An 18,265-nucleotide genomic window follows, 5' to 3' on the forward strand; every position below is an offset into this window, starting at 1 on the left:
ACACCCAACCTACGGAAAGGGTGGAAACACCTTTGCCGGAGGCACCTATTGCTCCTATGCCATCTAATACAGGTATGGTTGTTCCAAATTTCATTATTTTTAACCCCGTTCCAAGATTCATGACTTCCAAGGAAGAAGAAGGTGAAAAAGACATCTTGGAAGCCCTTCCAAAGGTGACAAGTAGGGAATGTCATGAATTCATCAAAGAGGACGTTCTTGAAACCACAAAATCCAAAGAAGTTAAATTTGATGACATTGGACAAGTCATAACCATCACTTGCAATCTGGCCAAGTCCAATATCCCTGAAACTTTCAAAGGAGTGGTATTTGTCATTGAGTTCTTGTCGGACAAAACAAGTAAGTATTTTTTTTCAAATTCCATTAGATTTTATACTAACTTGCTATTTTTTTTTGAATCAGGCACCTAAACTAGAATGCAAACCAATGCCGGTTCACTTCAAGTATCACCTTCCATTCAAGGACCAATTCCATGCCGTTTGATTTTATTTATGTTAATAAAAAAAAAAAAAAAAGAAAAAAAAAAAAAAAAAAAAAAAAGATACTAAACATGGAGAAAGGTGGAGCTTCACAAAGGTTGTTTGTGTGAAGCCCCACTACGAGGCGCATAAGCGGAAGGCGCAGAAGCGGGAGGCATCGGAGCGGAAGGCGCAGAAGCGGGAGGCATCGGAGTGGAAGCCATCGGAGCGGGAGGCATCGGAGCTAGAGCATTCCAGGCCTCAATACTTGGCCAAGCGCTGGATGACCCAGGAAAAAGGTGCCTCTGGAGATAAGACGCAAGCCTTTGACGGTCATTGTGAATTCGACCCTCAGATTCTTGCAGCTCATCAAGCTTCCTCTTCATCCCCGACGAATAGTTATTTGCAAGCACATGCAAACTTCTATTCTCGTACTTAAGCTGCTGGATCTCTTGCTTAAGTCTTTCCACCTCTGCCATCAACGATTCCACTTGGCGGGACCGAGCAAGCAGGCGTAGGCCCATGTTGGACACAGAGCTCGCACACTGAACACTAAGTGCGAGGGACTCTTGAACGGCCAACTCATCAGACCGTCCTGACAGCAGCCTACTATCCTTTGGAGTGAGGAGGTTCTTAGCTACTATTGTAGCTGTTGTGGCGTCCTGCATCACAGAGTCTTCACCTGAAAGAGGACCGTTAGAAGATAAAAAAGAAGGGCGCCATACATTACCTTGACGGGGCGCAACCGGATCGCTGCTGAGACTCAAATCTAAGCTAAGGTTCGATGAGTTTGCCATTTTCTTTCAAAAGTGTTCAAAGAGAAGGGGTGGATGGAGTTAAATTTCGAAGGGCCAGAGTCGATTTTCAAGAATGGGAAATCTTCAGAGTGTGTGTGTTGGGGTGATTGATAGCTCTATAAAAAGCCAAGGCAACACGTCCACCGATTCAAAGAGCCGGATTTTCCGGCGTAAGTTAGGCGACGCTCCCTCGGCTTTTCAGAAAACGCGTTCAACTTTGTCAAAAGATTTCTGACAAAGCTGAAAACACGTGGAGGCCATCATCGCAACTACACGTCTTTAGCCGACAAGCGCAAAGTTCGGCGACGCTTTCTCTGCTTTTCAGAAAACGCGTGCAGCTTTGTCAAAAGGAGCCGCATCTGCACTACCACGTGTCGTTCAGAAAGAGAAGGGGCGTCGTTCAGAAATCGAAGGGGCGCCTGCTCAGAAATCGAAGAGGCGTATTCAAAGATCGAAGAGGCGCCACTATTTCAAAAAGCCGGATTTGCGGGATCAAAACGTTTGTCGACAAGGGTAAAAAGTACCACCACTTGATATTATCTCTATATATGTCGACCTTCGTCTTTTATGGCAGGGCAAACCTGAAGAAAATGCCCAACTCTCCCTCACCTCTGAGGGCGCACTCCCAGCAAAGCCTTTCAAAATACTCAATTCTTTCTTCTTCCCCAAAGATGATACCAGATGCCTGGAGTACATATGACCCAGGAGGAAACGGCAGATTGAAGCATGTGCTGATTCATTCACCGCTTCTTCAAAGCAAAGGTATCTCATATCATCAAGGTCAAAAGCAAAAGTATCTCATATCATGCTCTTTCCCTGTCTTTTTCTTTGTCCTTGTTCTTACTCGCATGGCAAAGTAAAAGAAGCAATCAGCCGGCACTTGGAGTCAGTCTTCCGTTCTGGAGCCAACTGCCTGGAATCCATTCCTGATTGCTTACCTAGCGTTGCTCTCGAGTAGTCATCTTCAACGGTTGATACACTTCCAGAGAAGGGACCACTTCTGCAAAGGGGAGCGAGTAAGGCAAGTGAAAATGATACATTGAAGCATGTGGAGACAAACATAGGCTGAGTTATCCTCCAACCCTTTTCAATACGAATTGGAAAGATTGAACAAAGAAACAGACCAAAGGATAAGCTCAGACCTTCGGGGGAGACCAAATGAACCATCTTGCTGCCCAGTTCAAGAAGTAGCACAAAGGAAAATCAACGATGGGCAGAAACCAGTTCAAGAGTAAGCCTGTGGAATCACAAAGATCAAAAGCCTCAATGCAATTACCAAGGAGAAGATGGAATTTACACTCTATAACCAGATTTGCGTCTCTAAACTCTTCTCTTTGTTAATTACATTATGCCATGTTTAGTATGTTTAAGTGCTTTTTGTGTATTTACTTATGCTTTGTGTGAATCTATGCTTAAAACATTGAGGACAATGTTTGATTTAAGTGTGGGGGGGGTAACTAAGTATATTTGATGCAAATTCGTTGGATTTTATCACCTATCACTTCACATGTTGTTTCTCACTGTTTTAAAACTGTTTTAGTGTGTTTTGTCTTAAAAATTCGAAAATCCCATAAAAATTTGAAAAATTGTTTTGAAAAACCCAAAAAGAGTTGTTTTAAAGTTGTTTTTGTGTGTGTGTTTGTGTCTTAGGGAACCTTCCAACACAATGATAAGGATTTGGTTTATAATTGCATGACGGTTAGAAAGAGTTATTAACATAGAGAAAAGTTTGATTTACTCTTGGTATATGCTTGGTTATGGTTATAATGTATGACTTCACATGCAATCATAAAAGAAAAAAAAAATTCGTTTTTGTAACATGCTTGAAGGAAGGAACTCAAACAAACGCTACAACCCTGAGAGACTTGAGCCTATAACGTTCTTTGGAGAGTATAATCTGTGATTTCTTGTTTTCTAAAATCGTTGCATGATCTCATTATTCTTTGCTTGGTTACTACTTAGAAGGCGTTTCATCATATAGTTCCAAATGCTAGAACTCATGCCCATTTCATTCAAAGCATGTTATTGATTTGCATAACATATATCTAGATGAAGTTGTGTAGTTGCCACCATAGCCAAATAGCCTCGCTTCCCATATTTCGTATATGTTGTAAGTTTTACCCCCGTTGAGCCATGTTAACCCATGTTCTTTGTTTACCCACTTTATCTTCACCTAACCTAGAATATGACCGTCCTTACCCTTGTTCTTAAAAGATAGTGAGCATGACTTAATTGAATTCCTTTTGAGTTACATTATGAAAGAAAATAAGTGTGGGGGAGAGAATGTTTAAGTGTTTTTGTTTTGAGATTCAAAAAAAAAAAAAAAAAAAAAAAAAAAAAAAAAAAAGAGAAAAGAATAAGTGATTGAAGAAAGGTTCCAAAACACCAATTCTGGGCGTAAATTGTCTAAATTCTCCCTTTTTGTTCAAAAGTTGAGTTTTCATTCAAAAGTGAATTCTAAGTTGATTAAAATGCTTTGCTCACTATTTCTTTAAGAACCTTTGTTTTCCATATCCCTTCTTTATCCACATACCCCAAGCCCCGTTACAACCCTTGACTTCTATCTTGAGTGTTGTGTATTTCAATTTGTGGAGTTTGAACTTGGTATGAGCTTATGGTGTCACTGGTTCTCGCGTCTAAGTAGTAGCATTACATTCATGAGATCATATCTAAACTTGATTATTAACTCCAGAATTTGCGTTCTTTGTGATACATATATGTGAGTGTCGTTTTCATGTTTACATCAATCTTCTCACATATGACTAGATTAGGGTGTGTAGTTAGAAAATCTGAGTAAAAATTGAGTGCATATCTTGAAAGGAATTGAGCAAATTCTCTAAGGCATGTTACTACATTCAAAACATGGTTTTAAATGCTTAATTGTGAACTAGTATATGGTGACTATGATTAAGAATGTACTTAAATGTGAAGATGACTAAAATCTGTGAGAATGATGATTTTTAACTTGTCATGTGCATTGGAAATCCCTAAGACGGTTGTTGGAAGGTTTAGGTTGTGTTTTACGTGTTTAGTGTCGTTTTGTTTATTTGTTTTTATTCTGTTTTGCTCGAGGACTAGCAAAAGCTAAGTGTGGGGGTATTTGATAGGAGCATATTCATGCGACTTAAATGGCTTGTTCTCGTGCATTTACGTTATGTTTCTCTAGTTATTTTAGTCCTTTATGCTTCTTTTGTGTGTTTTCAGGTTCTAAGGGCAAGGTATGCAAAAGGATGCCTTTTGGAGCAAATTAGAGATTGGAATGGATATCATATGCTTGGAGCCAAGAGGATGGACGAAATTAAAGACTTGAAGTAGGAAAGTTAAATCCTAAAAGACCTCATGTTTAAGCATCATTGAAGACTCCTACGCATTTTAGAACACAAAAACAACATTCCTTGCAACCTTAGGACATTGTCGTGTGTTTCCTTGTGTCTCCCTTCCTTGCCATGCAAGGAAGGGCTTTGTTCCCTATTTTAAACACTTAAAGCATTCATTTATCATATCATTCACTTATCACTTCCATTCACTTATCACTTATCACTTCCATTCACTTATCACTTATCACTTCCATTCACTTATCACTCACCACATATCATTCATTTATCACCACATATCATTCATTTATCACTTAACATATCATTCATTTATCACTTAACATATCATACACTTATCATAATCATTCACTTATCACTTATCATAATCATTCACTTATTCTTTCATCATTCAACCACCAATTCAACACATGCATTTCAAACCTTTCAACACCCTTTAATCATCTCCCTTTAAGTTATGATTTTATTTCCTAACCCTACATGCATTATTTATTAGCATCTTCACATGCATTCACACACACTTCACACAAACAAACAACTCAAAACCGTGAGCTCCCATTCCCTTATGCCATTTTCAGATTTCCACCCACTAACCTAGTCATCAACACATGCATTCCCTTCACATTCACCCACATGCACTCCCACTCTTTAATCATATGCACTCCCATCATAATTCCACCACCAATTCAGCCACAAAACATTATCATTGCACCACATTCAACCACTCCACATCCCTCACCAAGAAATCATTCAACACATGCATCCATAATCAATTCTTTGCCATGCAATCACATGCATTTCCCTTGACATTTTCAGCCATCACACTTCATCATTACACCACCATTCACTCTTTAACCCACACACACTTCACACAAACAACATTCACATGCATTCACATGCATTTCCAACACAAAACACAATCAAAACCGTGGCCACCTTTGCATTTCAGGATTCCCATTTGCATTTTCAGATTTCCAGCTTTCCCTTTTATTTTCCAGCTTTCATTCTTCATCATTGCAGCCATTCCACATGCAATTCTCCATCATTCCTCCACACAAACACCTTAAAAAAATAGCCATATACATCTCCACTCCTCCTATAAATACCCTTGCATTCCCATCATTCAAAACATCTCATTCCATTGTAGATACCACAACACAAACACTCCATTCCTTCTCTAGCCGTGAGTTTCTCTCCATTTTCTGCACCATTTTCTCCACCACTCCTCACCTATTTCCATAATTCCCCACTCCATTCCACACTTCCATCCCCCCCAAACCAACTATCTTTAGACCTTGTGCTACAACGAAGAGGAAGAGAAGAGGGCCTAAACGTTCATACAATTCAAGTTTGAGTTGTTGGAATGTTTAGGTGTTTCTTTGATTTCAATGTTTAATTTTAATTCTCTTTGTTTTGTATGAGGAACTAAACCCCCCCCTAGCTAGGGGGGTAATTCGAAATAAATGTTTATGCTTGCATTATGATTTGATTACGTTTGGTTGGAATTTCATAAGTTGTGGATTCAATTTGTTTAACTATTTGATTGATAACCTATTTATGTATGTTTATTGAGAGTGCACGCTTAATTTTCATTCATGAATATGACGCTAGAATGCCTTGTCAACACTTATAGTTTTCATGTTGCTTAATGATTCTTGCTTGTATCTCTATTATGCAATTCATGTAGGGAACTTGTGAGGAATGCTTTGGATTGTCGTATGCAATCATCCAATTCATTAACTTAAGGAAAACTTGACGGTTAATTTAAGCGGACCTAATTAACCCGGGGTGATGAGTTTCATAATTTATTGAAATGCAATTGGAAATCTTTTTATTATGCAAGTGTAACATGTGTGGAGAAGAACCCCTTAGCTAGCCATACCATCCATTCATTTCCGTCAATTTCATATTTACAATTTGTTTTCTTTACAATCTATCCATTTTAGTTTAAATTCGTCCAAAATCAATCCCCCCATATTTCGTTTAAAGTCTTAGTCTTAATCTTTCTTATTTTTAATTTTGAATTCTTCGAGTTTAGTATAGCATTTTAGTTTGTGTTTTTAAAAGCATTTTGAGTCTTTTGATTTGTTTTAGTGTTTTAAAGTTTAGTTTTACATTCTTTGAGTCTAGTTTAGTGTTTTATATTATGTTTTTACGTTTTTAAGTCAAATCCAAGTGATTAACAATCCCTCCTAATCCCCGGTCCAGAACGATCCCTACTTATACTTATACTACAATTGTCAAACCAGCCTTGTCAACACTTATAGTTTTCATGTTGCTTAATGATTCTTGCTTGTATCTCTATTATGCAATTCATGTAGGGAACTTGTGAGGAATGCTTTGGATTGTCGTATGCAATCATCCAATTCATTAACTTAAGGAAAACTTGACGGTTAATTTAAGCGGACCTAATTAACCCGGGGCGTTGAGAATTCATGGTTTATTGAAATGCAATTGGAAATCATTTTATTATGCAAGTGTAACATGTATGGAGATGAACCCCTTAGCTAGCCATACCATCCATTCATTTCCGTCAATTTCATATTTACAATTTGTTTTCTTTACAATCTATCCATTTTAGTTTAAATTCGTCCAAAATCAATCCCCCCATATTTCGTTTAAAGTCTTAGTCTTAATCTTTCTTATTTTTAATTTTGAATTCTTCGAGTTTAGTATAGCATTTTAGTTTGTGTTTTTAAAAGCATTTTGAGTCTTTTGATTTGTTTTAGTGTTTTAAAGTTTAGTTTTACATTCTTTGAGTCTAGTTTAGTGTTTTATATTATGTTTTTACGTTTTTAAGTCAAATCCAAGTGATTAACAATCCCTCCTAATCCCCGGTCCAGAACGATCCCTACTTATACTTATACTACAATTGTCAAAAAGAGGGTTTAATTTGTGTGCGTATAAATCTCGCATCAGAGAGAAAGAAGAAGGAAAAAAAAAAAAGGCGAATTTTAATTTTTGAATTTCGAAGGATCACCTCGATTAATATTTTGCACATGAAAAAAGGTTACGAAGTCATGGGCAAAGAAATGGTTATATAGAATTAGAAGGGTTAGACTAACGGATGCGATCATACCAACTCACATGCACCGGATCCCATCAGAACTCCGAACATAAGCGAGTTTGGGCGAGAGTAGTACTAGGATGGGTGACCTCCTGGGAAGTCCTCGTGTTGCATCCCCCCACCTTTTTGCGGTATTTTTTTTTTTTTTTTTTTGGTATATTTAGCGGCTTATATGTGTCGTGCTTGGGAGATGAGAGAAAGAAGAAGGAAAGAAAAAAAAAAAGACGAATTTTAATTTTTGAATTTCGAAGGATCACCTCGATTAATATTTTGCACATGCAAAAAGGTTACGAAGTCATGGGCAAAGAAATGGTTATATAGAATTAGAAGGGTTAGACTAACGGATGCGATCATACCAACTCACATGCACCGGATCCCATCAGAACTCCGAAGTTAAGCGAGTTTGGGCGAGAGTAGTACTAGGATGGGTGACCTCCTGGGAAGTCCTCGTGTTGCATCCCCCCACCTTTTTGCGGTATTTTTTTTTTTTTTTTGGTATATTTAGCGGCTTATATGTGTCGTGCTTGGGAGATGAGAGAAAGAAGAAGGAAAAAAAAAAAAGGCGAATTTTAATTTTTGAATTTCGAAGGATCACCTCGATTAATATTTTGCACATGAAAAAAGGTTACGAAGTCATGGGCAAAGAAATGGTTATATAGAATTAGAAGGGTTAGACTAACGGATGCGATCATACCAACTCACATGCACCGGATCCCATCAGAACTCCGAAGTTAAGCGAGTTTGGGCGAGAGTAGTACTAGGATGGGTGACCTCCTGGGAAGTCCTCGTGTTGCATCCCCCCACCTTTTTGCGGTATTTTTTTTTTTTTTTTGGTATGTTTAGCGGCTTATATGTGTCGTGGTTGGGAGATGAGAGAAAGAAGAAGGAAAAAAAAAAAAAACGAATTTTAATTTTTGAATTTCGAAGGATCACCTCGATTAATATTTTGCACAAGAAAAAAGGTTACGAAGTCATGGGCAAAGAAATGGTTATATAGAATTAGAAGGGTTAGACTAACGGATGCGATCATACCAACTCACATGCACCGGATCCCATCAGAACTCCGAAGTTAAGCGAGTTTGGGCGAGAGTAGTCCTAGGATGGGTGACCTCCTGGGAAGTCCTCGTGTTGCATCCCCCCACCTTTTTGCGGTATTTTTTTTTTTTTTTTTTTTTGGTATATTTAGCGGCTTATATGTGTCGTGCTTGGGAGATGAGAGAAAGAAGAAGGAAAAAAAAAAAAAGACGAATTTTCATTTTTGAATTTCGAAGGATCACCTCGATTAATATTTTGCACATGAAAAAAGGTTACGAAGTCATGGGCAAAGAAATGGTTATATAGAATTAGAAGGGTTAGACTAACGGATGCGATCATACCAACTCACATGCACCGGATCCCATCAGAACTCCGAAGTTAAGCGAGTTTGGGCGAGAGTAGTACTAGGATGGGTGACCTCCTGGGAAGTCCTCGTGTTGCATCCCCCCACCTTTTTGCGGTATTTTTTTTTTTTTTTTGGTATATTTAGTGGCTTATATGTGTCGTGCTTGGGAGATGAGAGAAAGAAGAAGGAAAAAAAAAAAGGCGAATTTTAATTTTTGAATTTCGAAGGATCACCTCGATTAATATTTTGCACATGAAAAAAGGTTACAAAGTCATGGGCAAAGAAATGGTTATATAGAATTAGAAGTGTTAGACTAACGGATGCGATCATACCAACTCACATGCATCGGATCCAATCAGAACTCCGAAGTTAAGCGAGTTTGGGCGAGAGTAGTACTAGGATGGGTGACCTCCTGGGAAGTCCTCGTTTTGCAACCACCCACCTTTTTGCGGTATTTTTTTTTTTTTTTTTTTTGGTATATTTAGCGGCTTATATGTGTCGTGCTTGGGAGATGAGAGAAAGAAGAAGGAAAAAAAAAAAAAAACGAATTTTAATTTTTGAATTTCGAAGGATCACCTCGATTAATATTTTGCACAAGAAAAAAGGTTACGAAGTCATGGGCAAAGAAATGGTTATATAGAATTAGAAGGGTTAGACTAACGGATGAGATCATACCAACTCACATGCACCGGATCCCATCAGAACTCCGAAGTTAAGCGAGTTTGGGCGAGAGTAGTACTAGGATGGGTGACCTCCTGGGATGTCCTCGTGTTGCATCCCCCCACCTTTTTGCGGTATTTTTTTTTTTTTTCGTATATTTAGCGGCTTATATGTGTCGTGCTTGGGAGATGAGAGAAAGAAGAAGGAAAAAAAAAAAAAGACGAATTTTAATTTTTGAATTTCGAAGGATCACCTCGATTAATATTTTGCACATGAAAAAAGGTTACGAAGTCATGGGCAAAGAAATGGTTATATAGAATTAGAAGGGTTAGACTAACGGATGCGATCATACCAACTCACATGCACCGGATCCCATCAGAACTCCGAAGTTAAGCGAGTTTGGGCGAGAGTAGTACTAGGATGGGTGACCTTCTGGGAAGTCCTCGTGTTGCATCCCCCCACCTTTTTGCGGTATTTTTTTTTTTTTTTTTTTTGGTATATTTAGCGGCTTATATGTGTCGTGCTTGGGAGATGAGAGAAAGAAGAAGGAAAACAAAAAAAAAAAGACGAATTTTAATTTTTGAATTTCGAAGGATCACCTCGATTAATATTTTGCACAAGAAAAAAGGTTACGAAGTCATGGGCAAAGAAATGGTTATATAGAATTAGAAGGGTTAGACTAACGGATGAGATCATACCAACTCACATGCACCGGATCCCATCAGAACTCCGAAGTTAAGCGAGTTTGGGCGAGAGTAGTACTAGGATGGGTGACCTCCTGGGATGTCCTCGTGTTGCATCCCCCCACCTTTTTGCGGTATTTTTTTTTTTTTTCGTATATTTAGCGGCTTATATGTGTCGTGCTTGGGAGATGAGAGAAAGAAGAAGGAAAAAAAAAAAAAGACGAATTTTAATTTTTGAATTTCGAAGGATCACCTCGATTAATATTTTGCACATGAAAAAAGGTTACGAAGTCATGGGCAAAGAAATGGTTATATAGAATTAGAAGGGTTAGACTAACGGATGCGATCATACCAACTCACATGCACCGGATCCCATCAGAACTCCGAAGTTAAGCGAGTTTGGGCGAGAGTAGTACTAGGATGGGTGACCTCCTGGGATGTCCTCGTGTTGCATCCCCCCACCTTTTTGCGGTATTTTTTTTTTTTTTCGTATATTTAGCGGCTTATATGTGTCGTGCTTGGGAGATGAGAGAAAGAAGAAGGAAAAAAAAAAAAAGACGAATTTTAATTTTTGAATTTCGAAGGATCACCTCGATTAATATTTTGCACATGAAAAAAGGTTACGAAGTCATGGGCAAAGAAATGGTTATATAGAATTAGAAGGGTTAGACTAACGGATGCGATCATACCAACTCACATGCACCGGATCCCATCAGAACTCCGAAGTTAAGCGAGTTTGGGCGAGAGTAGTACTAGGATGGGTGACCTCCTGGGAAGTCCTCGTGTTGCATCCCCCCACCTTTTTGCGGTATTTTTTTTTTTTTGGTATATTTAGCGGCTTATATGTGTCGTGCTTGGGAGATGAGAGAAAGAAGAAGGAAAACAAAAAAAAAAAGACGAATTTTAATTTTTGAATTTCGAAGGATCACCTCGATTAATATTTTGCACATGAAAAAAGGTTACGAAGTCATGGGCAAAGAAATGGTTATATAGAATTAGAAGGGTTAGAGTAACGGATGCGATCATACCAACTCACATGCACCGGATCCCATCAGAACTCCGAAGTTAAGCGAGTTTGGGCGAGAGTAGTACTAGGATGGGTGACCTCCTGGGAAGTCCTCGTGTTGCATCCACCCACCTTTTTGCGGTATTTTTTTTTTTTTTGGTATATTTAGCGGCTTATATGTGTTGTGCTTGGGAGATGAGAGAAAGAAGAAGAAAAAAAAAAAAACTTATTTTAATTTTTGAATTTCGAAGGTTCACCTCCATTAATATTTTGCACATGAAAAAAGGTTACGAAGTCATGGCCCAAGAAATGGTTATATAGAATTAGAAGGGTGAGACTAACGGATGCGATCATACCAACTCACATGCACCGGATCCCATCACAACTCCGAAGTTAAGCGAGTTTGGGCGAGAGTAGTACCAGGATGGGTGACCTCCTGGGAAGTCCTCGTCTTGCATCCCCCCACCTTTTTGCGGTATTTTTTTTTTTTGGTACATTTAGCGGCTTATATGTGCCGTGCTTGGGAGATGAGAGAAAGAAGAAGAAAAAAAAAAAAAAAAAAACTAATTTTAATTTTTGAATTTCGAAGGATCACCACGATTAAAATTTTGCACATGAAAAAAGGTTACGAAGTCATGGGCAAAGAAATGGTTACATAGAATTAGAAGGGTTAGACTAACGGATGCGATCATACAAACTCACATGCACCGGATCCCATCAAAACTCTGAAGTTAAGCGAGTTTGGGCGAGAGTAGTACTAGGATGGGTGACCTCTTGGGAAGTCCTTGTGCTGCATCCCCCCATGTTTTTGCGGTATTTTTTTTTTTTTTTTTGGTATATTTAGCGGCTTATATGTGTCGTGCTTGGGAGATGAGAGAAAGAAGAAGGAAAAAAAAAAAAGACGAATTTTAATTTTTGAATTTCGAAGGATCACCTCGATTAATATTTTGCACATGAAAAAAGGTTACGAAGTCATGGGCAAAGAAATGGTTATATAGAATTAGAAGGGTTAGACTAACGGATGCGATCATACCAACTCACATGCACCGGATCATATCACAACTCCGAAGTTAAGCGAGGTTGGGCGAGAGTAGTACTAGGATGGGTGACCTCCTGGGAAGTCCTCGTGTTGCATCCCCCCACCTTTTTGCGGTTTTTTTTTTTTTGGTATATTTAGCGGCTTATATGTGTCGTGCTTCGATGATGAGAGAAAGAAGAAGAAAAAAAAAAACTAATTTTAATTTTTGAATTTCGAAGGATCACCTCGATTAATATTTTGCACATGAAAAAAGGTTACGAAGTCATGGCCCAAGAAATGGTTATATAGAATTAGAAGGGTGAGACTAACGGATGCGATCATACCAACTCACATGCACCGGATCCCATCACAACTCCGAAGTTAAGCGAGTTTGGGCGAGAGTAGTACCAGGATGGGTGACCTCCTGGGAAGTCCTCGTCTTGCATCCCCCCACCTTTTTGCGGTATTTTTTTTTTTTTTGGTATATTTAGCGGCTTATATGTGCCGTGCTTGGGAGATGAGAGAAAGAAGAAGAAAAAAAAAAAAAAAAACTAATTTTAATTTTTGAATTTCGAAGGATCACCACGATTAAAATTTTGCACATGAAAAAAGGTTACGAAGTCATGGGCAAAGAAATGGTTACATAGAATTAGAAGGGTTAGACTAACGGATGCGATCATACAAACTCACATGCACCGGATCCCATCAAAACTCTGAAGTTAAGCGAGTTTGGGCGAGAGTAGTACTAGGATGGGTGACCTCTTGGGAAGTCCTTGTGCTGCATCCCCCCATGTTTTTGCGGTATTTTTTTTTTTTTTGGTGTATTTGGCGGCTTATATGTGCCGTGCTTGGGAGATGAGAGAAAGAAGAAAAAAAAATAAACTAATTTTAATTTTTGAATTTCGAAGGATCACCTCGATTAATATGTTGCACATGAAAAAAGATTACGAAGTCATGGGGAAAGAAATGGTTATATAGAATTAGAAGGGTTAGACTAACGGATGCAATCATACCAACTCACATGCACCGGATCCCATCAGAACTCCGAAGTTAAGCGAGTTTGGGCGAGAGTAGTACTAGGATGGGTGACCTCCTGGGAAGTCCTCGTGTTGCATCCCCCCACCTTTTAGCGGTATTTCATTTTCTTTTTTTTTTGGTGTATTTAGCGGCTTATATGGGTCGTGCTTGGGAGATGAGATAAAGAAGAAGAAAAAAAAAAAAAAAAAACTAATTTTAATTTTTGAATTTCGAAGGATCACCTCGATTAATATTTTGCACATGAAAAAAGGTTACGAAGTCTTGTGCAGACAAATGGTTATATAGAATTAGAAGGGTTAGACTAACGGATGCGATCATACCAACTCACATGCACCGGATCCCATCAAAACTCCGATGTTAAGCTAGTTTGGGCTAGAGTAGTACTAGGATGGGTGACCTCCTGGGAAGTCCTCGTGTTGCATCCCCCCACCTTTTTGCGGTTTTTTTTTTTTTTTTGGTATATTTAGCGGCTTATATGTGTCGTGCTTGGGAGATGAGAGAAAGAAGAAGAAAAAAAAAAAACTAATTTTAATTTTTGAATTTCGAAGGATCACCTCGATTAATATTTTGCACATGAAAAAAGGTTACGAAGTCATGGGCAAAGAAATGGTTATATAGAATTAGAAGGGTTAGGCTAACGGATGCGATCATACCAACTCACATGCACCGGATCCCATCAGAACTCCGAAGTTAACCGAGCTTGGGCGAGAGTAGTACTAGGATGGGTGACCTCCTGGGAAGTCCTCGTGTTGCATCCCTCCACATTTTTGCGGTTTTTTTTTTTTGGTATATTTAGCGGCTTATATGTGTCGTGCTTCGGTGATGAGAGAAAAAAGAAGAAAAAAAAAACTAATTTTAATTTTTGAATTTCGAAGGATCACCTCGATTAATATTTTGCACATGAAAAAAGGTTACGAAGTCATGGGCAATGAAATGGTTATATAGAATTAGAAGGGTTAGACTAACGGATGCGTTCATACCAACTCACATGCACCGGATCCCATCGAAACTCCGAAGTTAACCGAGTTTGGGCGAGAGTAGTACTAGGATGGGTGACTTCGTGTTGCATCCCTCCACATTTTTGCGGTTTTTTTTTTTTTTTTTTTTTGGTATATTTAGCGGCTTATATGTGTCGTGCTTCGGTGATGAGAGAAAGAAGAAGAAAAAAAAAAAAAAACTAATTTTAATTTTTGAATTTCGAAGGATCACCTCGATTAATATTTTGCACATGAAAAAAGGTTACGAAGTCATGGGCAATGAAATGATTATATAGAATTAGAAGGGTTAGACTAACGGATGCGTTCATACCAACTCACATGCACCGGATCCCATCGAAACTCCGAAGTTAAGCAAGTTTGGGCGAGAGTAGTACTAGGATGGGTGACCTCATGGGAAGTCCTCGTGTTGCATCCCCCCAACTTTTTGCGGTATTTTTTTTTTTTTTGGTATATTTAGCGGCTTATATGTGTCGTGCTTGGGAGATGAGAGAAAGAAGAAGAAAAAAAAAAAGACGAATTTTAATTTTTGAATTTCGAAGGATCACCTCGATTAATATTTTGCACATGAAAAAAGGTTACGAAGTCATGGGCAAAGAAATGGTTATATAGAATTAGAAGGGTTAGACTAACGGATGCGTTCATACCAACTCACATGCACCGGATCCCATCAGAACTACGAAGTTAAGGGAGTTTGGGCGAGAGTTGTACTAGGATGGGTGACCTCCTGGGAAGTCCTCGTGTTGCATCCCCCCACCTTTTTGCGGTATTTTTTTTTTTTTTTTTGGTATATTTAGCGGCTTATATGTGTCGTGCTTGGGAGATGAGAGAAAGAAGAAGGAAAAAAAAAAAAAAGGCGAATTTTAATTTTTGAATTTCGAAGAATCACCTCGATTAATATTTTGCACATGAAAAAAGGTTACGAAGTCATGGGCAAAGAAATGGTTATATAGAATTAGAAGGGTTAGACTAACGGATGCGATCATACCAACTCACATGCACCGGATCCCATCAGAACTCCGAAGTTAAGCGTGTTTGGGCGAGAGTAGTACTAGGATGGGTGACCTCCTGGGAAGTCCTCGTGTTGCATCCCCCCACCTTTTTGCGGTATTTTTTTTTTTTTTTTTCGTATATTTAGCGGCTTATATGTGTCGTGCTTGGGAGATGAGAGAAAGAAGAAGGAAAAAAAAAAAGACGAATTTTAATTTTTGAATTTCGAAGGATCACCTCGATTAATATTTTGCACATGAAAAAAGGTTACGAAGTCATGGGCAAAGAAATGGTTATATAGAATTAGAAGGGTTAGACTAACGGATGCGATCATACCAACTCACATGCACCGGATCATATCACAACTCCGAAGTTAAGCGAGTTTGGGCGAGAGTAGTACTAGGATGGGTGACCTCCTGGGAAGTCCTCGTGTTTCATCCCCCCACCTTTTTGCGGTTTTTTTTTTTTTTTGGTATATTTAGCGGCTTATATGTGTCGTGCTTCGATGATGAGAGAAAGAAGAAGAAAAAAAAAAAACTAATTTTAATTTTTGAATTTCGAAGGATCACCTCGATTAATATTTTGCACATCAAAAAAGGTCACGAAGTCATGGGCAAGGAAATGGTTATATAGAATTAGAAGGGTTAGACTAACGGATGCGATCATACCAACTCACATGCACCGGATCCCATCAAAACTTCGAAGTTAAGCGAGTTTGGGCGAGAGTAGTACTAGGATGGGTGACCTCATGGGAAGTCCTCGTGTTGCATCCCCCCACCTTTTTGCGGTATTTTTTTTTTTTTTTTGCTATATTTTGCGGCTTATATGTGTTGTGCTTGGGAGATGAGAGAAAGAAGAAGAAAAAAAAAAAAACTAATTTTAATTTTTGAATTTCGAAGGTTCACCTCAATTAATATTTTGCACATGAAAAAAGGTTACGAAGTCATGGCCCAAGAAATGGTTATATAGAATTAGAAGGGTTAGACTAATGGATGCGATCATACCAACTCACATGCACCGGATCCCATCACAACTCCGAAGTTAAGCGAGTTTGGGCGAGAGTAGTACTAGGATGGGTGACCTCCTGGGAAGTCCTCGTCTTGCATCCCCCCACCTTTTTGCGGTATTTTTTTTTTTTTTTGGTATATTTAGCGGCTTATATGTGCCGTGCTTGGGAGATGAGAGAAAGAAGAAGAAAAAAAAATAAAAAAACTAATTTTAATTTTTGAATTTCGAAGGATCACCACGATTAAAATTTTGCACATGAAAAAAGGTTACGAAGTCATGGGCAAAGAAATGGTTACATAGAATTAGAAGGGTTAGACTAACAGATGCGATCATACAAACTCACATGCACCGGATCCCATCAAAACTCTGAAGTTAAGCGAATTTTGGCAGGAGTAGTACTATGATGGGTGACCTCCTGGGAAATCCTCGTGTTGCATCCCCCCATCTTTTTGCGGTATTTTTTTTTATTTGGTATATTTAGCGGCTTATATGTGTCGTGCTTGGGAGATGGGAGAAAGAAGAAAAGAAAAAAAAAAAAAACTAATTTTAATTTTTGAATTTCGAAGGATCACCTAGATTAATATTTTGCACATGAAAAAAGGTTACGAAGTCATGGGCAAAGAAATGGTTATATAGAATTAGAAGGGTTAGGCTAACGGATGCGATCATACCAACTCACTTGCACCGGATCCCATCAAAACTCCGTAGTTAAGCGAGTTTGGGCGAGAGTAGTACTAGGATGGGTGACCTCCTGGGAAGTCCTCGTGTTGCATCCCTCCACAATTTTGCGGTTTTTTTTTTTTTTGGTATATTTAGCGGCTTATATGTGTCGTGCTTCGGTGATGAGAGAAAGAAGAAGAAAAAAAAAAAACTAATTTTACTTTTTGAATTTCGAAGGATCACCTCGATTAATATTTTGCACATGAAAAAAGGTTACGAAGTCATGGGCAATGAAATGGTTATATAGAATTAGAAGGGTTAGACTAACGGATGCGTTCATACCAACTCACATGCACCGGATCCCATCAAAACTCCGAAGTTAAGCGAGTTTGGGCAAGAGTAGTACTAGGATGGGTGACCTCATGGGAAGTCCTCGTGTTGCATCCCCCCACCTTTTTGCGGTATTTTTTTTTTTTTTGGTATATTTAGCGGCTTATATGTGTCGTGCTTGGGAGATGAGAGAAAGAAGAAAAAAAAAAAAAACTAATTTTAATTTTTGAATTTCGAAGGATCACCTCGATTAATATTTTGCACATGAAAAAAGGTTACGAAGTCATGGGCAAAGAAATGGTTATATAGAATTAGAAGGGTTAGACTAACGGATGCGATCATACCAACTCACATGCACCGGATCCCATCAAAACTCCGAAGTTAACCGAGTCTGGGCGAGAGTAGTACTAGGATGGGTGACCTCCTGGGAAGTCCTCGTGTTGCATCACCCCATCTTTTTGCGGTATTTTTTTTTTTTTTTTGTATATTTAGCGGCTTATATGTGTCATGCTTGGGAGATGAGAGAAAGCAGAAAAAAAAATAAAAAGACAACTAATTTTAATTTTTGAATTTCGAAGGATCGCCTCGATTAATATTTTGCACATGAAAAAAGGTTACGAGGTCATGGGCAAAGAAATGGTTATATAGAATTACAAGGGTTAGACTAACGGATGCGATCAAACCAATTCACATGCACCGGATCCCATCAGAACTCTGAAGTTAAGCGAGTTTGGGCGAGAGTAGTACTAGGATGGGTGACCTCATGGGAAGTCCTCGTGTTGCATCCCCCCACCTTTTTGCGGTATTTTTTTTTTTTTTTTTGG

At 38.7% G+C, this 18,265-nt stretch overlaps 31 non-coding genes and 1 pseudogene across 31 annotated transcripts; all 32 read left to right on the forward strand.

The window, feature by feature from the left end:
• Positions 1–7,670: 7,670 nt before the first annotated feature.
• Positions 7,671–7,789, forward strand: LOC137723916 (5S ribosomal RNA). Its single transcript, XR_011067067.1, has one exon. It is a non-coding gene; the product is annotated as a 5S ribosomal RNA (ribosomal RNA).
• A 225-nt stretch (positions 7,790–8,014) lies between these two features.
• On the forward strand, positions 8,015–8,133 carry LOC137723837 (5S ribosomal RNA). The gene has a single exon (XR_011066993.1). It is a non-coding gene; the product is annotated as a 5S ribosomal RNA (ribosomal RNA).
• Positions 8,134–8,352: 219 nt separating this feature from the next.
• Positions 8,353–8,471, forward strand: LOC137723838 (5S ribosomal RNA). The gene has a single exon (XR_011066994.1). It is a non-coding gene; the product is annotated as a 5S ribosomal RNA (ribosomal RNA).
• Positions 8,472–8,690: 219 nt separating this feature from the next.
• On the forward strand, positions 8,691–8,809 carry LOC137723889 (5S ribosomal RNA). The gene has a single exon (XR_011067042.1). It is a non-coding gene; the product is annotated as a 5S ribosomal RNA (ribosomal RNA).
• A 225-nt stretch (positions 8,810–9,034) lies between these two features.
• Positions 9,035–9,153, forward strand: LOC137723839 (5S ribosomal RNA). Its single transcript, XR_011066995.1, has one exon. It is a non-coding gene; the product is annotated as a 5S ribosomal RNA (ribosomal RNA).
• A 218-nt stretch (positions 9,154–9,371) lies between these two features.
• Positions 9,372–9,490, forward strand: LOC137723938 (5S ribosomal RNA). Its single transcript, XR_011067087.1, has one exon. It is a non-coding gene; the product is annotated as a 5S ribosomal RNA (ribosomal RNA).
• Positions 9,491–9,714: 224 nt separating this feature from the next.
• Positions 9,715–9,833, forward strand: LOC137723922 (5S ribosomal RNA). Its single transcript, XR_011067073.1, has one exon. It is a non-coding gene; the product is annotated as a 5S ribosomal RNA (ribosomal RNA).
• A 218-nt stretch (positions 9,834–10,051) lies between these two features.
• LOC137723843 (5S ribosomal RNA) lies at positions 10,052–10,170 on the forward strand. Its single transcript, XR_011066999.1, has one exon. It is a non-coding gene; the product is annotated as a 5S ribosomal RNA (ribosomal RNA).
• A 227-nt stretch (positions 10,171–10,397) lies between these two features.
• Positions 10,398–10,516, forward strand: LOC137723923 (5S ribosomal RNA). The gene has a single exon (XR_011067074.1). It is a non-coding gene; the product is annotated as a 5S ribosomal RNA (ribosomal RNA).
• Positions 10,517–10,734: 218 nt separating this feature from the next.
• Positions 10,735–10,853, forward strand: LOC137723892 (5S ribosomal RNA). The gene has a single exon (XR_011067045.1). It is a non-coding gene; the product is annotated as a 5S ribosomal RNA (ribosomal RNA).
• A 218-nt stretch (positions 10,854–11,071) lies between these two features.
• On the forward strand, positions 11,072–11,190 carry LOC137723840 (5S ribosomal RNA). The gene has a single exon (XR_011066996.1). It is a non-coding gene; the product is annotated as a 5S ribosomal RNA (ribosomal RNA).
• A 220-nt stretch (positions 11,191–11,410) lies between these two features.
• On the forward strand, positions 11,411–11,529 carry LOC137723847 (5S ribosomal RNA). The gene has a single exon (XR_011067003.1). It is a non-coding gene; the product is annotated as a 5S ribosomal RNA (ribosomal RNA).
• A 215-nt stretch (positions 11,530–11,744) lies between these two features.
• Positions 11,745–11,863, forward strand: LOC137723929 (5S ribosomal RNA). The gene has a single exon (XR_011067080.1). It is a non-coding gene; the product is annotated as a 5S ribosomal RNA (ribosomal RNA).
• A 219-nt stretch (positions 11,864–12,082) lies between these two features.
• LOC137723946 (5S ribosomal RNA) lies at positions 12,083–12,201 on the forward strand. The gene has a single exon (XR_011067095.1). It is a non-coding gene; the product is annotated as a 5S ribosomal RNA (ribosomal RNA).
• Positions 12,202–12,421: 220 nt separating this feature from the next.
• Positions 12,422–12,540, forward strand: LOC137723949 (5S ribosomal RNA). The gene has a single exon (XR_011067097.1). It is a non-coding gene; the product is annotated as a 5S ribosomal RNA (ribosomal RNA).
• Positions 12,541–12,750: 210 nt separating this feature from the next.
• On the forward strand, positions 12,751–12,869 carry LOC137723932 (5S ribosomal RNA). The gene has a single exon (XR_011067081.1). It is a non-coding gene; the product is annotated as a 5S ribosomal RNA (ribosomal RNA).
• Positions 12,870–13,088: 219 nt separating this feature from the next.
• On the forward strand, positions 13,089–13,207 carry LOC137723948 (5S ribosomal RNA). Its single transcript, XR_011067096.1, has one exon. It is a non-coding gene; the product is annotated as a 5S ribosomal RNA (ribosomal RNA).
• A 212-nt stretch (positions 13,208–13,419) lies between these two features.
• LOC137723841 (5S ribosomal RNA) lies at positions 13,420–13,538 on the forward strand. Its single transcript, XR_011066997.1, has one exon. It is a non-coding gene; the product is annotated as a 5S ribosomal RNA (ribosomal RNA).
• Positions 13,539–13,764: 226 nt separating this feature from the next.
• LOC137723940 (5S ribosomal RNA) lies at positions 13,765–13,883 on the forward strand. The gene has a single exon (XR_011067089.1). It is a non-coding gene; the product is annotated as a 5S ribosomal RNA (ribosomal RNA).
• Positions 13,884–14,097: 214 nt separating this feature from the next.
• Positions 14,098–14,216, forward strand: LOC137723904 (5S ribosomal RNA). Its single transcript, XR_011067056.1, has one exon. It is a non-coding gene; the product is annotated as a 5S ribosomal RNA (ribosomal RNA).
• A 208-nt stretch (positions 14,217–14,424) lies between these two features.
• On the forward strand, positions 14,425–14,530 carry LOC137723982 (5S ribosomal RNA; annotated as a pseudogene).
• A 222-nt stretch (positions 14,531–14,752) lies between these two features.
• LOC137723934 (5S ribosomal RNA) lies at positions 14,753–14,871 on the forward strand. Its single transcript, XR_011067083.1, has one exon. It is a non-coding gene; the product is annotated as a 5S ribosomal RNA (ribosomal RNA).
• A 215-nt stretch (positions 14,872–15,086) lies between these two features.
• On the forward strand, positions 15,087–15,205 carry LOC137723927 (5S ribosomal RNA). Its single transcript, XR_011067078.1, has one exon. It is a non-coding gene; the product is annotated as a 5S ribosomal RNA (ribosomal RNA).
• Positions 15,206–15,427: 222 nt separating this feature from the next.
• LOC137723865 (5S ribosomal RNA) lies at positions 15,428–15,546 on the forward strand. The gene has a single exon (XR_011067020.1). It is a non-coding gene; the product is annotated as a 5S ribosomal RNA (ribosomal RNA).
• Positions 15,547–15,765: 219 nt separating this feature from the next.
• Positions 15,766–15,884, forward strand: LOC137723951 (5S ribosomal RNA). The gene has a single exon (XR_011067099.1). It is a non-coding gene; the product is annotated as a 5S ribosomal RNA (ribosomal RNA).
• Positions 15,885–16,097: 213 nt separating this feature from the next.
• On the forward strand, positions 16,098–16,216 carry LOC137723918 (5S ribosomal RNA). The gene has a single exon (XR_011067069.1). It is a non-coding gene; the product is annotated as a 5S ribosomal RNA (ribosomal RNA).
• Positions 16,217–16,433: 217 nt separating this feature from the next.
• LOC137723925 (5S ribosomal RNA) lies at positions 16,434–16,552 on the forward strand. Its single transcript, XR_011067076.1, has one exon. It is a non-coding gene; the product is annotated as a 5S ribosomal RNA (ribosomal RNA).
• Positions 16,553–16,772: 220 nt separating this feature from the next.
• On the forward strand, positions 16,773–16,891 carry LOC137723953 (5S ribosomal RNA). The gene has a single exon (XR_011067101.1). It is a non-coding gene; the product is annotated as a 5S ribosomal RNA (ribosomal RNA).
• Positions 16,892–17,108: 217 nt separating this feature from the next.
• On the forward strand, positions 17,109–17,227 carry LOC137723915 (5S ribosomal RNA). Its single transcript, XR_011067066.1, has one exon. It is a non-coding gene; the product is annotated as a 5S ribosomal RNA (ribosomal RNA).
• A 212-nt stretch (positions 17,228–17,439) lies between these two features.
• LOC137723926 (5S ribosomal RNA) lies at positions 17,440–17,558 on the forward strand. Its single transcript, XR_011067077.1, has one exon. It is a non-coding gene; the product is annotated as a 5S ribosomal RNA (ribosomal RNA).
• Positions 17,559–17,771: 213 nt separating this feature from the next.
• Positions 17,772–17,890, forward strand: LOC137723933 (5S ribosomal RNA). The gene has a single exon (XR_011067082.1). It is a non-coding gene; the product is annotated as a 5S ribosomal RNA (ribosomal RNA).
• Positions 17,891–18,110: 220 nt separating this feature from the next.
• On the forward strand, positions 18,111–18,229 carry LOC137723913 (5S ribosomal RNA). Its single transcript, XR_011067065.1, has one exon. It is a non-coding gene; the product is annotated as a 5S ribosomal RNA (ribosomal RNA).
• The last annotated feature ends 36 nt before the right edge of the window (positions 18,230–18,265 follow it).

This window comes from Pyrus communis, chromosome 17 (assembly GCF_963583255.1).
Source record: "Pyrus communis chromosome 17, drPyrComm1.1, whole genome shotgun sequence".
Lineage (NCBI taxonomy): Eukaryota > Viridiplantae > Streptophyta > Magnoliopsida > Rosales > Rosaceae > Pyrus > Pyrus communis.